The sequence below is a fragment of the Doryrhamphus excisus genome, unplaced genomic scaffold, assembly GCF_037039965.1.
Source record: "Doryrhamphus excisus strain RoL-2023G ecotype Guam unplaced genomic scaffold, RoL_Dexc_Guam_v1.1 HiC_scaffold_24, whole genome shotgun sequence".
Taxonomy (NCBI): domain Eukaryota; kingdom Metazoa; phylum Chordata; class Actinopteri; order Syngnathiformes; family Syngnathidae; genus Doryrhamphus; species Doryrhamphus excisus.
This window is the reverse complement of record NW_027621862.1, coordinates 6521665-6547017: the sequence shown is the minus strand read 5'-3', so window position 1 is coordinate 6547017 and position 25353 is coordinate 6521665. Positions and strand designations below refer to the sequence as shown.

The window sequence follows — 25353 nt, the reverse complement described above, 5'->3', positions numbered from 1 at the left end:
AGTAATTGGGTCCCCATTTTAGGTCTATGGGTATCCCGTTGAAGGTGATTCGGCTGGCGTTGAGGATCCATGGAGCTCTGGCTGGAAAATCGCGATCGTTGCTCTGGCGGTGGTATTGTGGAGGCCATGGGAGATAGCGGCACTCCAGCCGTCCATTCCCATAGGTGCTGGGCCCATTCCACACATGCACGTCGATTTCCTTCAGTATGTCTGGTTCATCCAGGGCTCCTTTCCTCCGCCACATGCGGGACTTGGTCCAATAGTTGTCGGATGTACGGGTCATGCAGTTGATGTGATAGTCTTTCTTGGGCACGTTCGTGGTAGGTCCCGGTCCAATTGGGTTATTCTTTGTCTTGTTCTTTTGGGACGTCCACGCGATGTGATACATGAGCATCATTGTTTACTGGTTGATGGCCTTTTTCCCCACGGCCAGCACTTTTCTCCCAGCTTTTTGGGTTTCGGTTGCTTCCTGGCAACTCTTCGATAGTCTGGTTTTACTGCAGCCTCTGCTTCTTCCTCCACGACCTCTTCTTCTTTTATGGTAAATCTCACTGTCTGAGCACTTTTATCCTCTACCGAAGGACTTCCTTCCTTCCTGGGGGCGTGGTCTTCCCCCTGGGGGTTGTCTTCTTCTCGCGCTGATTCGTCTATCAGTAACTCCCCCTCTGAGGTGGCTTGATCTTGCGGTGACTTCACCCTTAGCCGTTCTAACGTGGTTTTCACCTCCACTTCGAGCCCCACCCCAAAGAGTCCCTTGTACGGCTCTATGGCCATATTCACTCGTACCTTGACTCCGGTGATGTGCTCTCGGTGGCTAGGAGACAAGCTCCATGTAGCCCTGGACCCAGGTACCTGTAAAAGGCCGTCCACTTCTGGGTCTTCAGGTGTTATCAGGTACGACCCTTCCTTATATAGGTACAACATCGTCCTTCTCCACCCATCCAGTGCTGTGGTGTATCCGAACAAGTTACAGGTCTGCATGTCCTTGGCTTTTAGAGGGTCCGCTTCCCTCAACTGGAGGTCTGGTCGGTTAATGACTTCTAACACAAGTGTGGCCCAGGTCAGCAGCTCCCACTGGCCGACTCCTACATACGTGGGCTTCGTCTGCGCCCATCTCCAGTCGGGCGGTCGATACACTCTCATGACCTGTGGTGCTCGTTTAGAACCCTCAACCACAGGTTGCATGAGAACTGGCCACACGTGGAGTGGCCACATGGCTTGTAGCATGCCTCCAAAGGCCTTCCATTGCTGGCTTGTCTTGTCCTGTCCCTCCGGCGTCATGGCGGCTTCTACCTCCCATCCGCCTCGGAAGGGTAGCAAGGGAGCCAACGGGCTCACAGCCCGAGTTACTCTCCATCCACCAGACATCCCAGCCTCGATTAACTGTCCATTCCCTAGTCCCGCGAGGCATGACGGACAGTACCATAGGGTTTTTCCATCCCAGGTACACGAACAGTCCTGCTCGATATTCTCGGTGCCAGGGAATCCTACATCCCATTGCTCCTGGAGCTGCAGCCGCAATAGCTGTGTTCCTCTACAGCAGGAGCAGACGTAGGTGTCCAACACCTTGGCCGGGTGATGTCTTACCAGGTTTCTCATTCTCCCTATGTCCTGGTCCGGATGACCAGGAGGTCGCATGAAGCTAGGTCCGCTCAATATAGTTGGCAACTCTTTTTCCACTCCACAGACGGCACAGTCAAAATCAGCCTTGTACCATCTCACTTTCTCTGCCAGTTCCGTTAGGCAACCCCTTCTAGCGTTCTCCAGCAAGGACAACGCTCTGCCGGCCCAAATACCGGTCAGTGTTCTTCTTGTGACAACCAACCCTTTGATGGTGGCCAGTCCAATGAAGGGTGGTTCGGCTGTGTGTTGTCTGGCCATTCTTCCTCTAGTTATTCCTTGGTCTGAGTCGGAGTCCCGGGCATGGGCTTCAACTGCTCCACTCCTTGGATCCCTTTCTTCTTCAACCGTACCGTGTTACGGTCCAAGATTTCCTCCACTGTGTCGGTCTGTTCGTACTTGGCTTTCACGGCTGTATTGCTAGGTGCCTCTCTTGCCTTGATCCACACTCGCTGTCCAACGTAGAATGGGCCTGAAACCTTCTGCTCTTCCTTTTTTATCTGTCTACGCCCTGTGTCTGACGCCACAAAGGGGCGTTGGTTTAACTCTTCTGAGGGGGAAGGTCTATCTTGTCTCCACCTTCCATTGAGTTGCACCGCTATTTCCAGAGCCTTAGTGCTCCACTCTTTTCCATTGGCGTTCTTCCCTAACCAATTCTTGATCAGGCCAATAGTTCTCTCGGCGACTCCGTTCGCTTGGGGTGTGTACGGGGGCGAGTACACTCGTTCCACTCCCCATTTCTGGCACCATTTGTCCATTACAGCATTCTTGAAGGGCGTTCCGTTGTCCGTCCTCAATTCCTTTGGTATGCCTAACCACAAACAGCCTTCTTCCAAAGTACGCAACACGCTGTTGGCGTTGGCGCTTCTCACCGCCTTCAATCCGACTTGTCCCGACATAGTGTCCACAAGCACTATAAGATACTTTTCTCCTTTCGTACCTTTCACCCCCATAGGCCCGGCTATGTCCATACACACCGAGCCCCATGGGATTGTGCTCTTGATAGTTAACCCTTCCGCTCGTTGTCCTCTGCGGCCTGCGTTGTATCGTCCACAGGCCTCACAGTTTTTCAGGGCAGCACGTATGGCTCTATTGGTGATCCAAAGGTCCTGTTTCTCCAACTCCTTCCGTGTGGGTAGTGGGCCTACATGGCCAAGCGCTTCGTGTACGGCCTGCACCACTTTCCCTACGGACTCCTGCGGGACTAGCCTTCCCTTAGGCGTCGCATCCCACTTCTCACCGCCTACGACTATGATCCGTCTTTCTTGCACGAAACGATCCACTTGATCGTTCCCTTGCCAATGAGCCCCTTCCTTCGTATGGGCTCTCTGGTGGACAACGTCTATGTCCATGTTCAGCCGTAGCTCGGCTATCTTTTTCCATAGCTCGCTGTGTGCTACCGGCTTTCCTTTTGCTCCCTCGTAGCCATTTTCTTCCCATATGGCCAGATCTTCTTTGAGGGCTTGAGCACAATAGTAACTGTCGGTTACTACTCGTATCCGTTTCACGTGTTTTTCTGTAGCCTCCAGTAGTCCTTCCAGGACCGCTGTGACTTCTCCCGCTTGAGCACTGCCAACGGTCTTCCCTCGTCGGCGTACCCGTTCGTCACCGTCTTGGTGCAGGATAAAACCCCAGTAGGCATGACGGTCGTCCCCTTTTTTAGACCCATCTGTATAGAGGATCCAGGCGAACGTCTGCTCTTTTTCATGACTGGGTTCCTTGGGTTTCTTTGAAGGTGTTGCTGGCCCCATTTCGAGGTCTGGATCCAATAGGATGTCTTCCCACCTTCCCCATCTCACGTTGGTTGCTTTGGTGCTCTCAAGTGTGTTTTTTCTCAGGAACCTATGCACACTGCTCTGTGTGATTACTTTGATTCCTTGTCCTTGGGCCAAATCCTTCAAAGCACCCCAGTATTTGGCCAACACTGCTAGCTCTTTTTCTTCCTGCGGGTACTTCTTTTCCACTGACGATAAGGTGTAGCTCCACAGTGTCACCAGGCCCCCGCCTTCGTTCTTGACTGCCACCACTGCGTCGTCTTCTTCGCAGGTTACTTCCGCAACCAAGCGGGCGGTTAGACTCCTGGGCTCCAGCCTTACGGCTGCCTTGATGGCCTGTTTCAATGTTTCCAAGTGGTTCTGGTCCTCGGCTGTCCACGGCCATCCTTTGATTGCCTGCCCTTCGATCGGTTTCTTGAGTCGGGCATACAATGGTCGGGCATATTTCTGGTAGTGTGGCACGTGGTCCCGGACATAATTACACAGCCCCAAGATCTTTTGTAGCTCGTTCTCCGTTGTGGGAGGCATGATGTTTTCGATCTTCTGCCTGTACCCATCGGAGAGCCCCAGGTCCGCGGCTACCTGGAAGCCCAGATAGTCGACTTGGTACCTGGCAAGCTGACACTTCTTGATGTTGAGTTTAAGACCTGCCGTCGTGGTCCTATTGATGACTGCTTGCAACAGGTCTAGGTGTTCTTCCTCGGTGTCGCTTGCTAAGAACACATCATCAATGTACACAGCGGCTGGTAGTCCCTCCAACACCTGTAGTACCGCTGACTGGAACACATTAGGCGAGTTTTTATACCCTTGCGGTAACCGTTGCCACACGTATGCCTTTCCTCTGTGCGTGAAGGCCGTCTTTCCTTGCGAGGTCTTGGCTATCCGCAAAGAGAAGAAGCCATTCGCCAGGTCTATACATGACTTGTATTTCTTTACTCTCAACGTTTTTATGGATGCTTGGGGATTAATTAAGCTGGCTCGGTTAGCCACCGTTCTCCGGTTCAATGCCTTGAAGTTGATGACTGGTCGCCAACCGCCTCCTACCGACTCGGGCTTCTTTACTGCCTGGATCGGGCTGTTCGTGATCGGGTATGGTTCTTCCCGCAGTATGCCCAATGTCAGTAGTTCGTTGACGATCACATCCATCTCGGTTACTGCCCCTGGGTTCAGTGGGTATTGTCGTACCGGGGGATGTACTCCTCCCTCGATGGTATGTACGTACTTGGGTCCCAGATCCCCACAATCGTTCTTGAAATGGGCCACCGCGGCCCCCTCCAAGATCTGGGCCAGTCGCTGCTTCCCTGCAGGGGAAAGGTCGCTGTCCTGGACCTGCTGCGCCTTCACCGCGGCCACGTCCACGGGCTTGTACCATACCCCATGTGTGGAGCCGAGCTTGATGGTTCTTGCTTGTAGTTTCCCCAAGCGTTCTTTGAGGGACCGGGTTTTTGTTCCCTTCTTGTATAGGTCTTCTACGTCCCTCAGGGTTATTAAGTTATTAGGGCCCATAAGCCATATTAGCCCTTTCCATATCCCAAACGGCATCCGCTTGGCTGTTCCATCTGCCAACATGACGTCCAAGTGTCCTTTTGGTTTGAGGCGTCTGCGGGTCATCGACACCTCAGCCCCTGTGTCCACCAAGTAGGGCACGCCTTCTACGTCTGTATAGAGCATGTCCCCACTACGGTAGACACTGGCCTGTATGACCCGCACCTCGTTGGTCATCATTGGCTTGGCCCTCCGGCTCCCGCTGCTCTACGGGACTCACGGAGGGCTGTCCTTTCTTCTGGTGTCATTTTGTTGTACTCTTCAGCTGATACAAATCCTCCAGGATTCTTTTTTAGAGGAGGTCTTTGCTGCCTTGGCATAGGCGTAGGACCGCTGCTCGGCCTTTGCTGGCTAGGCTCAGAAGGCCTCTGAGGTTGACTTGTCCTGGTATCTGAGCGGCGTTCATTAAGCCCTTGCCTTGCCCTACGCTTGTCAGCGAAATGCTTCCTGAGCAGGTCCCACTTCCTCACCGTGGCGTTAATGACATCCAACTTTGCATCAACCTCCAAGGTCACAAAAAGCTGCTCGCTTTCTGCTCCTTTCACCACCTTTCGTAGGGCTACTACATATCTGGTAGGGCCCACCACTGATCGCATTTGATGCCAGATAGGTGCCAAGGCTTGACCTTGCCTCAGCTTCTCTCGTGCCGCTCCAACAAAGGAATCTTCATCATCCTCTTCGCTGATCACCCATCGGTCATAGACTTCCTGAGCCGTCTCCTCCTGTCCTACTTTTTCCGTAGTAACAAACTGTAGCCAGGTCTTCTTGGCCTCCTCGCTGGCGCCACAGCAGTTGACGACCTTCCAGGTGTCCTTTAGGTACGCTTCAACCGCTTCCCCTTGTCTTATGGGCCTTATTAGGTTCTTCAGGGTTATCAGGCCTTCGTAGCCTCCTGTCGCTTTCCCATCATCGCTTCTCAGGGGGACCGCGACTTCGGCCATACGAGGGACCGGAATAGGACGGGGCATAAACGCAACCGTTGCCCTGTCTTCTTGGTCGTCCAAATGGTTAGATCCCTCTTGGACTGATTGTAGGCCGTTTGCTTCAGCCGTCTCAACATTGTGTCGTATAGCACCGCTACAAAGCCTTCTCGGAAGTTCTTGGTCAGGTCTCGGTAGCACACGAGGGTATGATATGACGGGGTCATAAGGAAGTTAGCCATCTCGCCCCAGGTCGTGCGTACCACCACCTCCGTTTCCTGATTCAGCTTGTGCTGCCACACCGGCGGGATGGTGTAGTTCGTTTGTCCTGCTTCGGGCACGTAGGCTTTTCTCCCGTCTCTTGTCTCTACGTACCCCCATTGCACGTCTCGGGCTAGTCGTTCAGATGCGCGGTAGATGTCAAGTATCTGTACTGCACCTTTCCGCCCCTTGTACAACCCGGACTTTAATGCATGCTGAGGGGGTTCGTCAGGTTCGGCTTCAGATCGTAGACTGTGGTTTCTTGGGTCTTCTTCATTCTCCGCTGGGTCGGTAGGGTCTACTCTTGCTTCTTCTTCGGCCCGAGGAAGCATGGCGGGAGCCTGTCTTTCCGCTCCTCTTGCTCGTCCGGGTTCAGCGGGTGCAGGTTCGACGAGATCCCGCTCCTCTTCCCACGAAATGAGACTGTGCGCCACGATGCTCCCTGGGCGTGAGGCTAAAGGGTCCCTCCTGACCGTACTGGACTGAGGGCGAGGGGGCGATGGACTCCTGCTAATGTCTCTCCTTGGGCCTCCCCTGGTCCCCCTTTGTGAGCCCAGTGAGTCAATACTGCACGCTGGGACTCCCTCGGGGGTCCTCTCTAGCCGAGGCTTCGGAGTTGACACTGCTTCGGATGGCCACTGCTTCTGAGGAGTCGTCTGGGTTGAACCAGCCAGAGCTGCAGACAGCCTCTCCTCGTTTTGTTTTGGGGAGGAAGCTACTACGAGCTCTGTTCCTGCTGGTAGTAGATGGCTCCGTTCTAGGCACACCTGTCCTGCCACTTCAGCAGCCAGGCGGGCTTCCAGCCATGTGAGGGTGTGAGAACGTAAGCCGTCCATGTACATGACAAGCCTCCGAGCTCCTCGGTCAATGGCTCCTCGTATCCCTTCCTCCAGTCGTTTTGCCATCTCTTTCTGGTATCCTTCTAAGTCATGCTTTCCTTCGTACTCCCTGATAGGGATGTGCAAGGTGAACCAATAGCGGCTTACGCCTCCACTGGTTGCCATCAGGTTTATCCTTGACCCTTGACTTGTCCTCTTCTGTAATTCGTGCTTCACTTCATCACGATAATCGCTTCCCATTAGGTCTCTCAGGTTGGACTTAAACTTCTTATTTCTGGGCTTGTATTGGTCGTCGGTAAAGATCAGCAAGGCATCCGCCGTCAGGTCCCTCAGGTCCCCCACATATTGGTACAAGGCTTTATCCCCATACCGCAGCAAGGGTAAGACTCCCGTGGGCAGAGGCCTCAGGTCTGGCATGTGTGAGTCCTCTTCTCTGGGTGTCTTATCCAGCCTCTTAGGGGTATGGTCCCTTGTGCGGTGGGGCACATCCACCCTCACCGGGCCTATCAGGCTTGGTCTAGTAGGTTGTGCGGGCTCGGCGTGTTTCACCAGCTCGGGCCGGCCTTGCGGTGTCCTTTCCGTCGGTCCTGCTGCGTCCATTACCCTTGCCGCTCGAACCGGCCTTGTCGGTTCTCTGCCTATCCTCTCATATAGGGGCGGTTCAGGCGGCTTTCTTTTCTCTGTCTCTTCTTTTGGACTCGGATCAGGGGTATGTGGTCTAGGGAGGGGAGTCCAGGACGTCCAGGATGTAACTGGGTCGGCTTTCTGGTCCTCGGTACTGCTGAGTGATATGGGACGGCTTTCCTCCTCCGGCCCTGGGACCGGTGTTCGCGGTTTCCCCAAGGATGGTCCGGCTTCCTCGGTGGTTTGTAGCTCGAGCCTGGGATGTAGCGCATCCATGACCTCCATATCGTCTGACCAGTGGAGGTCCTCGAGGTCCCCAATCGCCTGGGTCTCTTCCCATCTCCTCCTCTTCTCTGCCATCAATTCCCCTAACTTCCGCAATGTCTCCTGGTGATCTTTGCGTCTCGGTATGGCTTTGGTGTTGATGTTGACCAGGTCCGGCTGGACCTTCACTTCCTTAGCCAACATCTTTACTATGCCGTCGTAGCCCTCGGAGGTGCTCACCAGATGGGTGATGGGTCCTCCCTTCCAGGTTGTCAGCAAGTCGTTCCACCAGGCCAGCCACTGTTGGGTCTCGCTGTCGTTACTTGGTGTCTTGTTGGGGTGGCTGACCACCATGACCATCTGGTCCCCCTCCGGGCTTGGTCGTAAGGTTTGCGCAAACGCTCTTCCTTCTGTTAGTATCTGATGCTCCAGCAGCGCTGAGAGCACACCCGGATCGGTCGACGGGTTCAGTCCTTCGTACTCCCGTCGCACCTGGTCCGCCCATTGGTGTAGTCCTCCACCCCATAGGAGGATCTGCGTTGGTATATTGTGTTGTCCCACCAGATGAGGAGACGACACCCTTACCTTGGGTCTCGTGCCTCCTTCTGTCATCTTTTCTCCCGGAGATACGCCTAGTGATCTCCCGTAGTCGTAGGGGTGAGTTGCTGCTCCCCCAAGCCTCTCGTTCCGGTCTGAGCTAGGGAGGGAGGGCAGCGAACTGGTTACTCGACGCGGTGTTTTTCTCCGCGCCTCTTTTCTTCTGGACCTGTCGCTTGTACACAACCAGAGACGACAGAGGTCTCGTATCAGCTGAGGGCCTTCGGGTTCAGCGACAGCCTGATACTCTGGGTCGGCCACTTTACTTTGGCTTTCCCCTTCTTCTTCCGTATGAGCCGTGGCTCACACGGTTACGTTGACGTTGCTCCTTTGCTCCGTCCAACGTTGTCTTCAGCTGTGTTCACTCAAGAATCATGGGAAGCGTCCTTGGATCAGGCAATAAATGAATGCGATGAGCCCCAGGAAAACCATTGGGTTCCTCTGTTCCTACTACCGTCCGCAAGCACACTCCTCTTTGGTCCTTCGTACCACCCTGACTGCGCGTCTCCTTGGACGCTCGGGCGGGGGTGGTCGGACCTCTTGACTTCCACTAGCTCCTAGTGTGGCACAGTCCTTGTCCTCCTGCCGTTGCCTTCTTGGCCACACCGGCAGGATTGTTCTTTTCCAGGGACTTGTTCCCTCAAAGAGCGACTGTCTCACACCGTTCTCAGGGTTGTATTAAACACGAAAATGTAAGTGGAGCTCACAACCGCTTTGGGAAGAAAACGCCTCTAAACTCACACTCAGGTTCTTCTGGTGCTCGGCCTCTGTACTAAACAGTCAAACCGAGCCCCACGTTGGGCGCCACGTGTTTAAATCCCTAGTTACCCAGGGGATGCAAGACCCTTACTTCCCCCTCGTGTTATGGGGGAACAGGCGCACCTCCCTGCCTGACTACTCCGTTTAAAGGGTTACGGCCGCTCGCGTGAAGGAAGGGCCTCTTCCTTCACCTCTTCCTTCGACCCCATTATCCTCTACCCAAAATTTAGACCACCATTGTAGAGAACGCGGGCCGCGAAAGGACAACACCCCAGCCCTCATAACCAACAGTACTCCACCACAAGGTAAACAGCATGGCCAACCAAAGCGTCACAACCCCATTGGATTTCAAGTCCAACGCCTTAACCTCTCGGCCACCGTGACTGCTTGGAAAAGACCAATGGGGGCAGGTGACCCCATTGTCCTAGAACCAAAATGTTGCTGATGTCAAGGATCAGCTGGCAACATGTGCATGGGAGGAAGACACATGGTTTGTGTGAGGAGCTACACAAGTCTTTCCACTTCTAGTTAAAAGCCAGGCACCTCACATCGTTTCCATAAAGTACCAAGGGATTGTCCTGTTGCCCTTGTATTTTGTGGGCAAAAAGGAGGCGTTTGCAAGTGGACCTCAGACCCTATCACTGGTCACCTGAACAGGGACTTGAATCCCGGACACTCAGATCAAAAGTCTAATGTTCAGTTGACTGGCTCAAACTTAGTCTTGTCTGACCACTCTTTTGTCCAGAAGATATTTGGCTAATGTGGTCTGATTTCTTAAACCTGCAAATGTCCAAATACACAAGGGTATTGTCTCTGTAGGGCGCATTGACACACAGTTTGCCAATTGGGAACCACACAAGTGCTGTGCAAGAGTGGAGCGCAAACATGAATAAACACTGACACTGATGCACCCAGAGAACGTCCCTGGGTGGGCTCGAACCACCAGCCTCCCGGTTAACAGCCGAGCGCGCTGACCGATTGCGCCACAGAGACTCACACCCTGCCAACTTCTGTTCAGTTGAAGCCATACTAACGCATGCTATGCTTCCAGCATGCCCTTTGTTTTGGATGTGACTCGCACCTTCTGGTGTAACAATCAAACAACATTGCAAACCAGGACACCAGCTTTACTCTTTGATGAACGCAAAGTATTTTTGGGTACAATCCAGGGGTCTTGTGCTCTCATGGAAATGGCTCTGTCCTTTTTCAACATGAGTTGAGGCGAAATGTATTAAAATGGACAGACTGCATTGGTCACTCAATCAGAATTTCTCAGTTTGCCAATTTCAGACTGCGTGACAAAGAATCAAGTCAAACTCCATCGACAGGATGGACAGGGGACAACAAAGCAGGGAAGATAAGGGATAGGGAGGAGAGGGGAAAGATGCGACCGCTTTTGTTGAGAGCCAGAGAAGAAGCTCTCCTCTCTGCAAGGTCAAGTACAGTATGCCAGAAGATTTGACCTTGTGACTTTTAATCTGAGGGTCCAGGGTTCAAGTCCTTGTTCAGGCAGGTGAAGGGAGGCCCCTTCCCTGAAATGTTACACCTCCTTCTGTGGTCAAGTACAGTACGCCAGAAGATTTCTGCTCCTTCATCCTCAACACCGAGAAGGCCAAGGAGATGGCCGTGCACACAAGGAGTAACTTGTTTAAGTAAACCTTTTCGACCTAGCACCTTTGCGATCTTCCAGGACTGTGGATAAACGCCATTGTCAATAATTAAATTATTAAATTAAATTATCGAACCACCAACCTCTCAGTTAACAGCCAAACGTGCTGACCAATTGCGTGACAGAGACTACAACAGCATGACTGCAGTAAGGTTTCAATAATTGCTGTCCACCTTAACTCTCGGGTGGTCCGGTCTGTTACGTTTCAGGTGTCATTCTGAATTCTGCCCTTTCGCAGGAAAAGAGCCTTTGTACTTTTTCAACATGAGTTCTAAAGAAAGGTATAAGCTGAGATATACTGCATTGGCCGGGAATCGGACCCGGGCCTCCCGCTTGGCAAGCGAGAATTCTACCACTGAACCACCAATGCCACGTTGGAAAACACTGTCGGAGAACAAATTAAATTGTCGAGTGGATGTGCCTCTGCAAAGTGGCGCTAAATGACAAAACATCACAACACACGCACAGGATGCCAGGGGAGGCCGAGTACAAACAGAGCTGAGCGAGAGGGCATAAGAAAAAAATTTGTGACCTTGTGGTGGTTACCCGACAGCACCAAGGATATGGTGCACGTCTGATGCGCAATGCATGCCAGATGATGTTCATCTAGCGAGCAGACATTCTTGTGGGGGACAAGCTCAACTGTAGGAATGTTAAGAGAACTGACCAGTTCGCTATCAATGAAGTTCTCGTCCGCCCCAGAGTCAATTAATGCTGTGGTAGGAGAAGCTTCCCCCGCCCAGGATATCGTACCTTCCACCTGAAGTCGGCCCACCAAAGCGGATGACGCAGCCGGTGTGGTTGGAGCGGGCAGTGCCAGCAGCTGGGGAATATCCCTGGTGGAGGAAGAGCATTGGCGTGCTGGGCGAACTGGACCGCGGGAAATTGTGTGTAGGACTCCCACAGTACAGGCACAGCCACAGGCGTAGACGGTGACTCCTCTCCGCTGACGAAAGGCGACTGGCTCCCAGTTGCATGGGGACGACACTCCCGACGTCGTCAGACGGCGCTCCACTGCTGGAGCAGGGAGGGAGGAGTGGTGCCGGAAGAGCCCCGGGAGGTGGGATTTGGAGCCGACGTGTGGGTCGGAGCGGCTCCGCCCGATACGCGTTTCGTAGCGCCTTGTCATTCCAGCAGCTCTCTGCCGCTATCCCGGTTAGCTCAGTTGGTCAGCGTGTGGTGCTAATAATGCCAAGGTCATGGGTTCAACCCCTCGTACTGGCCACTCTTCTTTATGTGCTCCAGGAACAACAAAACGGCGACAACCCACTTGCCCCCTGTTTAAATCCCTAGTTACCCAGGGGATGCAAGACCCTTACTTCCCCCTCGTGTTATGGGGGAACAGGCGCACCTCCCTGCCTGACTACTCCGTTTAAAGGGTTACGGCCGCTCGCGTGAAGGAAGGGCCTCTTAGTCAGGGGCGAGAGAGACTCACCCAGGTATTAACAGCCACGGCTTGGCAGAGGTGGCCCCGCTGCATCCGGGCCTACACACAAACCAGAGTAACCGCGGGTTGGTTGTGAGTGACACCGGACCCTCTGCTTTTAAGGCTGCTCTCTCTCTGATATGGATTGTTGCTCTTGTTAAGGACCTGGGGTTATTTACTCATCTATTAGCGATCAGAGGGACCTATAGGTTGTAGGTTACCGGAACAACCGAAAAAGGAATTTTGTTACAACACACGCTTTACTCTTTTATGTCACAGAAACAAAGAGAGACAAGTCTCTGTAAAAGGGAGAAAAGGTTTATTAAAGTTTAGCAAGGGCAATTCAGCAGGATTAGATAGACTATAAGGTAAAAGATAAACAGGACTAGCCGCGTGAGCTCCACTCACCTACCTGACCGAGGAGGCATAAGCTGTAAGCTAGCGCCTCGCTCTTATCAGTAGTAGTAAGCCGCAGGAGATGATAAAAAGTCCCGTAAGATAAAAAGGCCTGCCGGGGGTTGATCGGATCAGGCGGGAAACCGGGTGATCAATCCGACGTCCTTCCTTTGGTTCACTGGTATTCCGGAGTATCACTTGGGCAAGGCGGGTTTGGGGACAGCGGTGGCTGGCTCCTGGTCCCCGTTGGCTCGACTCGAATCCCGGGAGAGTTCCAGTGAACTTTCTTCTTATGTGGAGTGCAGCGTTCATCTGGCCCGAGGAGGCTTCTCTTCCTCGGCTTCTTGCAGTTGAGATCGTGCGGGTGGTCAATGGTTGCTGTCCTCTGAGTCTTCTTGGGAGCCTAGGGAGCTTCTTGTAGTGCTGCCTCTTTGTTAGGCAGCCTGGAACCAGCCTAGAGCACTGAGAATTCATTCCCTTTATGCTCTGTTTAAGCCCTGCCCTTGTCCCTCCTTTCCTTCATGGGTCCTCCCCGAGGGAGTTGACTTTCATCCAGTATTTTTCCTATGTCCCGCCTTTCTCCGCCCAAAAGGTGGTCCTTTTCGCTAGAAGGGGATCTCCCTTGTGACCTTTGGCCTAGATAGACGATGTTTGACCTACTTTGTGAGTTTGGAGCTCATAACGGCGGTTTAATGACATCTCATACTTATCTTAGTCATACAACCATAATGCCATGTTGTTACAACTTTGATTATAGGGCTACATAAATCATCACATCAAATCATCACATTTAATCACATTTAAGAGCCTGGCGAAGCGATAGTTATGCAAGAGTCCCTGTGGTTCTGGAAGTGCGGTGGAAAGTATGTGTGTGTGTTGTCCCTATAAATGCACATGTCTTCCAAATGACATGAGGTATCAACTGACTTGTGTTTTGTGTAGTTGCTTGTCTAAAAGCGATAGAAAAGCGATTGATGAACGTGTTTGAACTGTTTCCCGTTTACTATTCAGTACAACTAACCATACATGTTGTTTTTGTCTACCTCTGGCGTACAAATCATAGATTACACCCCCTCCGTCCGGCCCTTGGACGGAGGTGTCTTTCCAGGTCACTCGACACCCCCTCCAGGAATCCGCTTTGTTACCCTTAACTATGCCGGATTATTACAATGTGACCGGGAAGTTGTATGAAAGTCCACATAGAACAGTCCAGCTGGCGCATGAAGTCCTCAGAGTCCCTGGTCCTCGAGACCCTCAGGGCGGAGAGGGTTGACGACCTGGACCGGGCGCGACTCTTCATTACGGCTCGCCGGGAGAGGACCTCCCTGCGCCGCGATCCTATCGAGGGCGTCGAGTAGGGCCCTAGCCGCAGACACGGAACGGAGGACATCATCCACCACCAGCTCCACCGAGGGAGGCAGTGGGGGAGAGAGTGGAGAAAAAGGGGGAGACTCCGGCTCCTCGGCGGAGGGTCCCCTGTCGTCGTCCTCCGGCTCGGGTTCAGGGGTGCAAGGCCCCCTCTTGGCCGAGACGCCCCCGGGCGCGCTGGTCGTAGGAAGGGAGTCGTCGTCGTGCTCCATAGTCGTCGTGCCTTCAGCGTCCTCATCGGCCACGATGGTACCGGTCTGGCGTCGCATCACCTTAGCGGGAGATCCCACGCTCGGCCGGTCCTTCACCATCGCCCCAGCGTCTTCATTGGCCGGGCGCCTAAGAAAGACTGGCAGCGGCTGACCATAGGGACCCAGGCCGACGCACATCCCGCATTCCAGATGTGTTGAAGCGGTGAGCTTGCCATCGGGGTATCTCCAAGTGGAATGGTAGACCCCCTCGAAGTAGCCGAGCACTTGGTTGTCCGGGGTCCTCCACACCTTTCTCCGCTGGCGGATACCTCCATACACTCGTTGGATTTCTGCAGCCCTGGATTGCACCATCCAGAACGGGGTGCATCTCATTTCATCCAGGGGTAGCTCCAGGGTAGCCTTGTGGTACACCCCATAAGGCGTATGGTCGTTGGCAACAGACCAGTTGTAATAACACCTCTGGTAGGGGAAACAGCAAAAACCCCAGAAGATGTTGTCCTTTACCCAGGCGAAGTCCATATCTCTGTTCCCACAGGACAGGCATCGGGGTTCAGTCTATGGATGGTAAAAATGTAACAGTTCATCATGCTCAAGAAAAAAGAAAAAAGGAAAAAGAAAACACGCTCGATGGTCAGCGCGTCGCTCGTGGCGAGAGGGTGACATGCCAGGTTGCCGTTGTCACCCTGGGCGTAAGAGGTCTAGAGAGCCCCGCCACACGTTGAGCAGTAACCGGGAAGAAGGCAGCGTAAGTCATGAACCAGGCAACTAAACAGAGCTGACTGACCAAGTCTACCCAAACTAGAGCGGCCAATACGCCCCATCCTATCCCCCAGCTCACTAGGGCTCCTGTCTTCAGCCACCATTCCTGCTTCCCTTTAAGGGTAAGACTAGCCACCAGGCTCGTAATGCGAACCAGGAGAAGGAGTATTATCAGGCCTTCCAATGCTAATGTAGCGTAGAGCATAGGGACTATAAAGGCGGAGGCTATATCCATTCCAGCCCAGATTAGGAGTAGGGCCACTTTCCCTTTCCCCATCCAGGTGGTAACATCAATAGGGATGCGGCTCATTAGGTATACCACAAAGAGGCCTAAACCCAGGCACCGTTCACTGTACAGAAGCCGTAGCCCCACCACCTTGCCTATCATCAGGATTGCAACGATAATCCTAAAGGGTTGAAACCCATTCCAAATCCCCATACACCCGTACATAGCCCAACATGAAAATAGGATCCAAAATTCTGTTTCACTTACATTCGGTATGGCCCCAGGTACCACCGGTCCTAGGAAGATTGTTGTCTCGTTTTGAGGTCTAATGCTGCTACTGCTGTTGCCAGAGTCCATGGTTAAGCTTGCTTACCTTCTCTTACCCGGTACTTGCTCTAGTGATCTCGAGGATCAGACTGTGCTGGGGTGCTCCCAGCAGCTTCTTTTATGGACAGCTTGGCTCCTCCCTTGACTCCTCCCTCGGATGTCCGGTGAGACAGCTTCCTCTTTTGCTCAGCCAGCTGCTGATTGGTTACTGGTAGCCCCGCCTTCCAACTGAGGGTGGAGCTATGGGTCACATCCTCTTTTGGTCTCGCAGTCCTGGTTTGGCTGCGGGCGTGAAGGGTGTCCCAGCCTGTACTCTCCTTTCGCCTCAAGGCTCTGATTCCTCCTCTGATCAGTAGTGGTAATATGATGGCTGCAGCGATGATTCCCGCTGCCAACAGCAGCCACGGCCACAACTTGGCTAACAGGCTGTTGATCCATCCTCCCACAGTGGAGGCCACACCATCTGCTAGTCCGGTCACCCCACTGACCACTGCCTCGCCTGTCCTAGCGAGTACTCTGCCCGTCACTTCGATCCAGGTGCACTCGTGCTCCAGAGCCCCACTGCCACAGTGCAGCCAGTGCTCGCTGGGGGAGTAACAGGACCCTTGGTTATACAGACGGTTGGGTCCGATCCACTCAAAGCCGGAGATCTCTTGGCCTTTGCATAGGCTTTGTCGGAAAGCATGTCCTTCGGATAGGAGAAAAGCTGCGTTGCCTACTTCAGGCAACACCTCCAGCCATCCTCTTGTTCTGTTCGCAATCCCAGGCCCTGTCAGTTTGGCCAGGCAGTGCGCCTGTTTTTGTGGATGAAAAGCTCGTTTCCATCCTCCTTGATGACTTTTCTCCCATCTTGCCCCTAGCTGGAAGGTTTCGACCGAATCATTACGGTAGCGAACGTTACCATACCACTTCCAGGCCTCGATTGCTCTGCAATCGCCTCGGGCTAAGGTCACTTCGCAGATGGTCTCCTCCGTGTTGCACTTCATCTTCCAGGGCTGAGGCTGTACCGCTATTGGAGGGTTCTGTTCCTCCTTCTTGAGCGCGCGCTCCCTGGAGTATACAGTGGCTATATACTGGTATCTCACCCAGTAGTTGTCAGAAGCAGTTAGGCATGGCAGAACCCACATCTGGACCTCCTTAGGATTCAGTCCCCACCACGTCTGTGTCTCATCCCGGTGGTGATTTTCTTCCCACGCTTGTAGAACGCCTTTCATAGTCCCGTTTTTCTTTAGGTCCCCACAGTCATAGATCCACTGGGGGATTACCCCATCTTGTACTTCATTCAGGGTACAACGAGGTGATGCTCCGTTGTTCCACCATACCGTCCCGTTCAGGCTTTCATAGGCTGTTTTGACCACGCATTGGTCGATCTTGTTAAAGTCGTCCTTGCCTACCCCTTTCAGGTCATCAGGAGTAGGTAGGCGCTGCACCAGAAAGTTACTGTTGATCGGGCCGTACACCCCTGTCATGTCAAAGAGCTGACTGCTCCAGGCCCCCGCGTAGTGCTTTAGATTCTTCCGCCATACCCAAGGAAGCGAGTCGTTCAACCAGGTGTCGATTTGTACTCCTCCCGGCTGATAGGTGACTGCTTCCTGGGTGAGCACTAGGAAGTTCTCGGCACACGCCTTACCCAGCGTCCAGTAACATCTATCCAGATGGAGCATGGACGCCAGGCAGGCTATTACCAATGGGTGTCTGTGCTTCAGCTTCTGCAACAGTTGGTACGCGTTTGAGCCTGTCGACATGTTCTTCTGTAGTTGCAAGAGCATCCCTTCAATCTTGGGTTTCCATACGGCCGGTTTAGTGACGACCACTTCTTTAGGCCCACCCATGGTTGACCCTACCAGGGTATTCACCTCTGTCCTGAGATGGCGTTCAGGAACAGGCCAGTCGGAAGGGCCCATTTTGATGAATCTTTTATTTCTTCTTCCCGAGGGTGTCACATACCTTGCCGTGGTCCAGATCTGTTCCGGGCCAGGGGTGGTGGTTGTCTCTGCTACTTTTGGGCAGGACCCCCCTTTAGGGACTAGTAGTTGCGGTGGAGGACTTGTGGCCGGGATATCTGTGTCATTTCCCGTGCCGTTGGTGCACGTCAGAGTCAAACAGCTCCAACAGGGTTCCCACTTGGGTCTCAGACTCTCGCAGACATTCCCGTCGTTCTGGTACGGTGCCTCAAGGACTATCCCCTTCTTCCATATGCCTTGGTTGTTCTGTCCTGGCACCGGTACACAGACGTATGTGCAATGCCAGGCGGGGCTTTCTCCTTCTTTCTCTAGCCAATTGCAGGACACGGTTTTGGTAGTTTTGCTTTCCCAGACGTGTACTTCCACTTGTAGGTGGTCTTTTGAGGGTTGTTCGCATTCCGGGGTTGCTGTCCAGAACTTTCCGTTAAGGCCTTCTTGGTTTATATAGTTCTGGAGGTCAGTGTTGTTCAGGAGCAGTGTTTTTCCATCCTCTGCTGCTTCCGCTTGTTCGTCGTTTATTAAGGCTCTGATCCCATACCGAACACCGGTTGTCTCGGGGATCCACTTGATGTTGAAGTGGTACTCTTGGGTTTCCCAGCAGCTCTGGGTGAACCGTTTAGTGGTTCTGTGACGGACCCTGATTAGGTCCAACGCCGACGTCTCTACAGACGGGGGCGGTGTTGGTCGTAGGACAGTGGTCCTTACATTCCCTCTTGAGAGTGTGTACACCACTATACCCAACATAAATAAGGCTGCCATCCAGCCGCCAATCAGGAGGGTGCCTGGCGAGAATCTGCGTCTTGGTCGCCTTGGTAGCGGTTGCTCATATATGGTCTCGGGAGGAATATTACTGCTGCGGAGGTTCTCATAGATGACTTCGGGGGTTGGTTCTTCATAAATGGGTTCTAATTCGTAATGCTGTCCAGGATCAGGTTCTTGTAGGGGGACTTGACTGGTGGCTTGGACAGCTTGGAGGAGTTGGCTTAAACGGACATGGTCGAGGCCACTGCCGGCAGGCATCGTTGCTTCCCTTTTCTCCTGGGATGCTGTCTTGTAGGTCTTGAGAACGCAATGACTCTCTCCTTCTTCAGTGGCTCGTAATATGCCGCTTTTTCTCCCTCCAGCTTATGGTCCAACCCACGCCACACCCATTTCCATGACGTCACCAGCCACTCCTTTACGGGTAGGGCTGGTCCTTCTTTGATCCAGATAACCCGTCCCTCGCTGGAGACCTCATGGTCATCTATTTCGGGGTCTTTAGTACTGGGCGTGACTTGTAGGAATTCTTCGTAGAGGGGCTGGTCTTCTGTTGGTCCGAATCCAGTCTTTTTGCACCATGCCATTCTGCCAAAGGGGTGGACCTCCAGACAACTGGCCCCTCCCATTTCTATAGGCGTGTCCCCATAGCATGCGTCATATTTTGTACTGAAAGTGTGTAAGGCTAATGTTGTGTTTTCTATGACCCAGGACTTCCTGTTTCGGGTCTTAGCTTGAAGATGTCGGTACATATTCTTGCTGGTTGTCCACAGTAGCATCCCCGCCACTCGGATTTCTACGTATTCATCTTGTAAGGGGTCGGAGTAATTGGGTCCCCATTTTAGGTCTATGGGTATCCCGTTGAAGGTGATTCGGCTGGCGTTGAGGATCCATGGAGCTCTGGCTGGAAAATCGCGATCGTTGCTCTGGCGGTGGTATTGTGGAGGCCATGGGAGATAGCGGCACTCCAGCCGTCCATTCCCATAGGTGCTGGGCCCATTCCACACATGCACGTCGATTTCCTTCAGTATGTCTGGTTCATCCAGGGCTCCTTTCCTCCGCCACATGCGGGACTTGGTCCAATAGTTGTCGGATGTACGGGTCATGCAGTTGATGTGATAGTCTTTCTTGGGCACGTTCGTGGTAGGTCCCGGTCCAATTGGGTTATTCTTTGTCTTGTTCTTTTGGGACGTCCACGCGATGTGATACATGAGCATCATTGTTTACTGGTTGATGGCCTTTTTCCCCACGGCCAGCACTTTTCTCCCAGCTTTTTGGGTTTCGGTTGCTTCCTGGCAACTCTTCGATAGTCTGGTTTTACTGCAGCCTCTGCTTCTTCCTCCACGACCTCTTCTTCTTTTATGGTAAATCTCACTGTCTGAGCACTTTTATCCTCTACCGAAGGACTTCCTTCCTTCCTGGGGGCGTGGTCTTCCCCCTGGGGGTTGTCTTCTTCTCGCGCTGATTCGTCTATCAGTAACTCCCCCTCTGAGGTGGCTTGATCTTGCGGTGACTTCACCCTTAGCCGTTCTAACGTGGTTTTCACCTCCACTTCGAGCCCCACCCCAAAGAGTCCCTTGTACGGCTCTATGGCCATATTCACTCGTACCTTGACTCCGGTGATGTGCTCTCGGTGGCTAGGAGACAAGCTCCATGTAGCCCTGGACCCAGGTACCTGTAAAAGGCCGTCCACTTCTGGGTCTTCAGGTGTTATCAGGTACGACCCTTCCTTATATAGGTACAACATCGTCCTTCTCCACCCATCCAGTGCTGTGGTGTATCCGAACAAGTTACAGGTCTGCATGTCCTTGGCTTTTAGAGGGTCCGCTTCCCTCAACTGGAGGTCTGGTCGGTTAATGACTTCTAACACAAGTGTGGCCCAGGTCAGCAGCTCCCACTGGCCGACTCCTACATACGTGGGCTTCGTCTGCGCCCATCTCCAGTCGGGCGGTCGATACACTCTCATGACCTGTGGTGCTCGTTTAGAACCCTCAACCACAGGTTGCATGAGAACTGGCCACACGTGGAGTGGCCACATGGCTTGTAGCATGCCTCCAAAGGCCTTCCATTGCTGGCTTGTCTTGTCCTGTCCCTCCGGCGTCATGGCGGCTTCTACCTCCCATCCGCCTCGGAAGGGTAGCAAGGGAGCCAACGGGCTCACAGCCCGAGTTACTCTCCATCCACCAGACATCCCAGCCTCGATTAACTGTCCATTCCCTAGTCCCGCGAGGCATGACGGACAGTACCATAGGGTTTTTCCATCCCAGGTACACGAACAGTCCTGCTCGATATTCTCGGTGCCAGGGAATCCTACATCCCATTGCTCCTGGAGCTGCAGCCGCAATAGCTGTGTTCCTCTACAGCAGGAGCAGACGTAGGTGTCCAACACCTTGGCCGGGTGATGTCTTACCAGGTTTCTCATTCTCCCTATGTCCTGGTCCGGATGACCAGGAGGTCGCATGAAGCTAGGTCCGCTCAATATAGTTGGCAACTCTTTTTCCACTCCACAGACGGCACAGTCAAAATCAGCCTTGTACCATCTCACTTTCTCTGCCAGTTCCGTTAGGCAACCCCTTCTAGCGTTCTCCAGCAAGGACAACGCTCTGCCGGCCCAAATACCGGTCAGTGTTCTTCTTGTGACAACCAACCCTTTGATGGTGGCCAGTCCAATGAAGGGTGGTTCGGCTGTGTGTTGTCTGGCCATTCTTCCTCTAGTTATTCCTTGGTCTGAGTCGGAGTCCCGGGCATGGGCTTCAACTGCTCCACTCCTTGGATCCCTTTCTTCTTCAACCGTACCGTGTTACGGTCCAAGATTTCCTCCACTGTGTCGGTCTGTTCGTACTTGGCTTTCACGGCTGTATTGCTAGGTGCCTCTCTTGCCTTGATCCACACTCGCTGTCCAACGTAGAATGGGCCTGAAACCTTCTGCTCTTCCTTTTTTATCTGTCTACGCCCTGTGTCTGACGCCACAAAGGGGCGTTGGTTTAACTCTTCTGAGGGGGAGGGTCTATCTTGTCTCCACCTTCCATTGAGTTGCACCGCTATTTCCAGAGCCTTAGTGCTCCACTCTTTTCCATTGGCGTTCTTCCCTAACCAATTCTTGATCAGGCCAATAGTTCTCTCGGCGACTCCGTTCGCTTGGGGTGTGTACGGGGGCGAGTACACTCGTTCCACTCCCCATTTCTGGCACCATTTGTCCATTACAGCATTCTTGAAGGGCGTTCCGTTGTCCGTCCTCAATTCCTTTGGTATGCCTAACCACAAACAGCCTTCTTCCAAAGTACGCAACACGCTGTTGGCGTTGGCGCTTCTCACCGCCTTCAATCCGACTTGTCCCGACATAGTGTCCACAAGCACTATAAGATACTTTTCTCCTTTCGTACCTTTCACCCCCATAGGCCCGGCTATGTCCATACACACCGAGCCCCATGGGATTGTGCTCTTGATAGTTAACCCTTCCGCTCGTTGTCCTCTGCGGCCTGCGTTGTATCGTCCACAGGCCTCACAGTTTTTCAGGGCAGCACGTATGGCTCTATTGGTGATCCAAAGGTCCTGTTTCTCCAACTCCTTCCGTGTGGGTAGTGGGCCTACATGGCCAAGCGCTTCGTGTACGGCCTGCACCACTTTCCCTACGGACTCCTGCGGGACTAGCCTTCCCTTAGGCGTCGCATCCCACTTCTCACCGCCTACGACTATGATCCGTCTTTCTTGCACGAAACGATCCACTTGATCGTTCCCTTGCCAATGAGCCCCTTCCTTCGTATGGGCTCTCTGGTGGACAACGTCTATGTCCATGTTCAGCCGTAGCTCGGCTATCTTTTTCCATAGCTCGCTGTGTGCTACCGGCTTTCCTTTTGCTCCCTCGTAGCCATTTTCTTCCCATATGGCCAGATCTTCTTTGAGGGCTTGAGCACAATAGTAACTGTCGGTTACTACTCGTATCCGTTTCACGTGTTTTTCTGTAGCCTCCAGTAGTCCTTCCAGGACCGCTGTGACTTCTCCCGCTTGAGCACTGCCAACGGTCTTCCCTCGTCGGCGTACCCGTTCGTCACCGTCTTGGTGCAGGATAAAACCCCAGTAGGCATGACGGTCGTCCCCTTTTTTAGACCCATCTGTATAGAGGATCCAGGCGAACGTCTGCTCTTTTTCATGACTGGGTTCCTTGGGTTTCTTTGAAGGTGTTGCTGGCCCCATTTCGAGGTCTGGATCCAATAGGATGTCTTCCCACCTTCCCCATCTCACGTTGGTTGCTTTGGTGCTCTCAAGTGTGTTTTTTCTCAGGAACCTATGCACACTGCTCTGTGTGATTACTTTGATTCCTTGTCCTTGGGCCAAATCCTTCAAAGCACCCCAGTATTTGGCCAACACTGCTAGCTCTTTTTCTTCCTGCGGGTACTTCTTTTCCACTGACGATAAGGTGTAGCTCCACAGTGTCACCAGGCCCCCGCCTTCGTTCTTGACTGCCACCACTGCGTCGTCTTCTTCGCAGGTTACTTCCGCAACCAAGCGGGCGGTTAGACTCCTGGGCTCCAGCCTTACGGCTGCCTTGATGGCCTGTTTCAATGTTTCCAAGTGGTTCTGGTCCTCGGCTGTCCACGGCCATCCTTTGATTGCCTGCCCTTCGATCGGTTTCTTGAGTCGGGCATACAATGGTCGGGCATATTTCTGGTAGTGTGGCACGTGGTCCCGGACATAATTACACAGCCCCAAGATCTTTTGTAGCTCGTTCTCCGTTGTGGGAGGCATGATGTTTTCGATCTTCTGCCTGTACCCATCGGAGAGCCCCAGGTCCGCGGCTACCTGGAAGCCCAGATAGTCGACTTGGTACCTGGCAAGCTGACACTTCTTGATGTTGAGTTTAAGACCTGCCGTCGTGGTCCTATTGATGACTGCTTGCAACAGGTCTAGGTGTTCTTCCTCGGTGTCGCTTGCTAAGAACACATCATCAATGTACACAGCGGCTGGTAGTCCCTCCAACACCTGTAGTACCGCTGACTGGAACACATTAGGCAAGTTTTTATACCCTTGCGGTAACCGTTGCCACACGTATGCCTTTCCTCTGTGCGTGAAGGCCGTCTTTCCTTGCGAGGTCTTGGCTATCCGCAAAGAGAAGAAGCCATTCGCCAGGTCTATACATGACTTGTATTTCTTTACTCTCAACGTTTTTATGGATGCTTGGGGATTAATTAAGCTGGCTCGGTTAGCCACCGTTCTCCGGTTCAATGCCTTGAAGTTGATGACTGGTCGCCAACCGCCTCCTACCGACTCGGGCTTCTTTACTGCCTGGATCGGGCTGTTCGTGATCGGGTATGGTTCTTCCCGCAGTATGCCCAATGTCAGTAGTTCGTTGACGATCACATCCATCTCGGTTACTGCCCCTGGGTTCAGTGGGTATTGTCGTACCGGGGGATGTACTCCTCCCTCGATGGTATGTACGTACTTGGGTCCCAGATCCCCACAATCGTTCTTGAAATGGGCCACCGCGGCCCCCTCCAAGATCTGGGCCAGTCGCTGCTTCCCTGCAGGGGAAAGGTCGCTGTCCTGGACCTGCTGCGCCTTCACCGCGGCCACGTCCACGGGCTTGTACCATACCCCATGTGTGGAGCCGAGCTTGATGGTTCTTGCTTGTAGTTTCCCCAAGCGTTCTTTGAGGGACCGGGTTTTTGTTCCCTTCTTGTATAGGTCTTCTACGTCCCTCAGGGTTATTAAGTTATTAGGGCCCATAAGCCATATTAGCCCTTTCCATATCCCAAACGGCATCCGCTTGGCTGTTCCATCTGCCAACATGACGTCCAAGTGTCCTTTTGGTTTGAGGCGTCTGCGGGTCATCGACACCTCAGCCCCTGTGTCCACCAAGTAGGGCACGCCTTCTACGTCTGTATAGAGCATGTCCCCACTACGGTAGACACTGGCCTGTATGACCCGCACCTCGTTGGTCATCATTGGCTTGGCCCTCCGGCTCCCGCTGCTCTACGGGACTCACGGAGGGCTGTCCTTTCTTCTGGTGTCATTTTGTTGTACTCTTCAGCTGATACAAATCCTCCAGGATTCTTTTTTAGAGGAGGTCTTTGCTGCCTTGGCATAGGCGTAGGACCGCTGCTCGGCCTTTGCTGGCTAGGCTCAGAAGGCCTCTGAGGTTGACTTGTCCTGGTATCTGAGCGGCGTTCATTAAGCCCTTGCCTTGCCCTACGCTTGTCAGCGAAATGCTTCCTGAGCAGGTCCCACTTCCTCACCGTGGCGTTAATGACATCCAACTTTGCATCAACCTCCAAGGTCACAAAAAGCTGCTCGCTTTCTGCTCTCACCACCTTTCGTAGGGCTACTACATATCTGGTAGGGCCCACCACTGATCGCATTTGATGCCAGATAGGTGCCAAGGCTTGACCTTGCCTCAGCTTCTCTCGTGCCGCTTCAACAAAGGAATCTTCATCATCCTCTTCGCTGATCACCCATCGGTCATAGACTTCCTGAGCCGTCTCCTCCTGTCCTACTTTTTCCGTAGTAACAAACTGTAGCCAGGTCTTCTTGGCCTCCTCGCTGGCGCCACAGCAGTTGACGACCTTCCAGGTGTCCTTTAGGTACGCTTCAACCGCTTCCCCTTGTCTTATGGGCCTTATTAGGTTCTTCAGGGTTATCAGGCCTTCGTAGCCTCCTGTCGCTTTCCCATCATCGCTTCTCAGGGGGACCGCGACTTCGGCCATACGAGGGACCGGAATAGGACGGGGCATAAACGCAACCGTTGCCCTGTCTTCTTGGTCGTCCACTAGGTCGCAAATGGTTAGATCCCTCTTGGACTGATTGTAGGCCGTTTGCTTCAGCCGTCTCAACATTGTGTCGTATAGCACCGCTACAAAGCCTTCTCGGAAGTTCTTGGTCAGGTCTCGGTAGCACACGAGGGTATGATATGACGGGGTCATAAGGAAGTTAGCCATCTCGCCCCAGGTCGTGCGTACCACCACCTCCGTTTCCTGATTCAGCTTGTGCTGCCACACCGGCGGGATGGTGTAGTTCGTTTGTCCTGCTTCGGGCACGTAGGCTTTTCTCCC

The 25353-nt window shown here is 53.2% G+C and overlaps 2 non-coding genes across 2 annotated transcripts; both read right to left on the bottom strand.

Annotated features, from left to right (window-relative positions):
- Positions 1–10123: 10123 nt before the first annotated feature.
- Positions 10124–10197, bottom strand: trnan-guu (transfer RNA asparagine (anticodon GUU)). The gene has a single exon. It is a non-coding gene; the product is annotated as a tRNA-Asn (tRNA).
- A 975-nt stretch (positions 10198–11172) lies between these two features.
- On the bottom strand, positions 11173–11243 carry trnag-gcc (transfer RNA glycine (anticodon GCC)). The gene has a single exon. It is a non-coding gene; the product is annotated as a tRNA-Gly (tRNA).
- Between the last annotated feature and the right edge of the window lie 14110 nt (positions 11244–25353).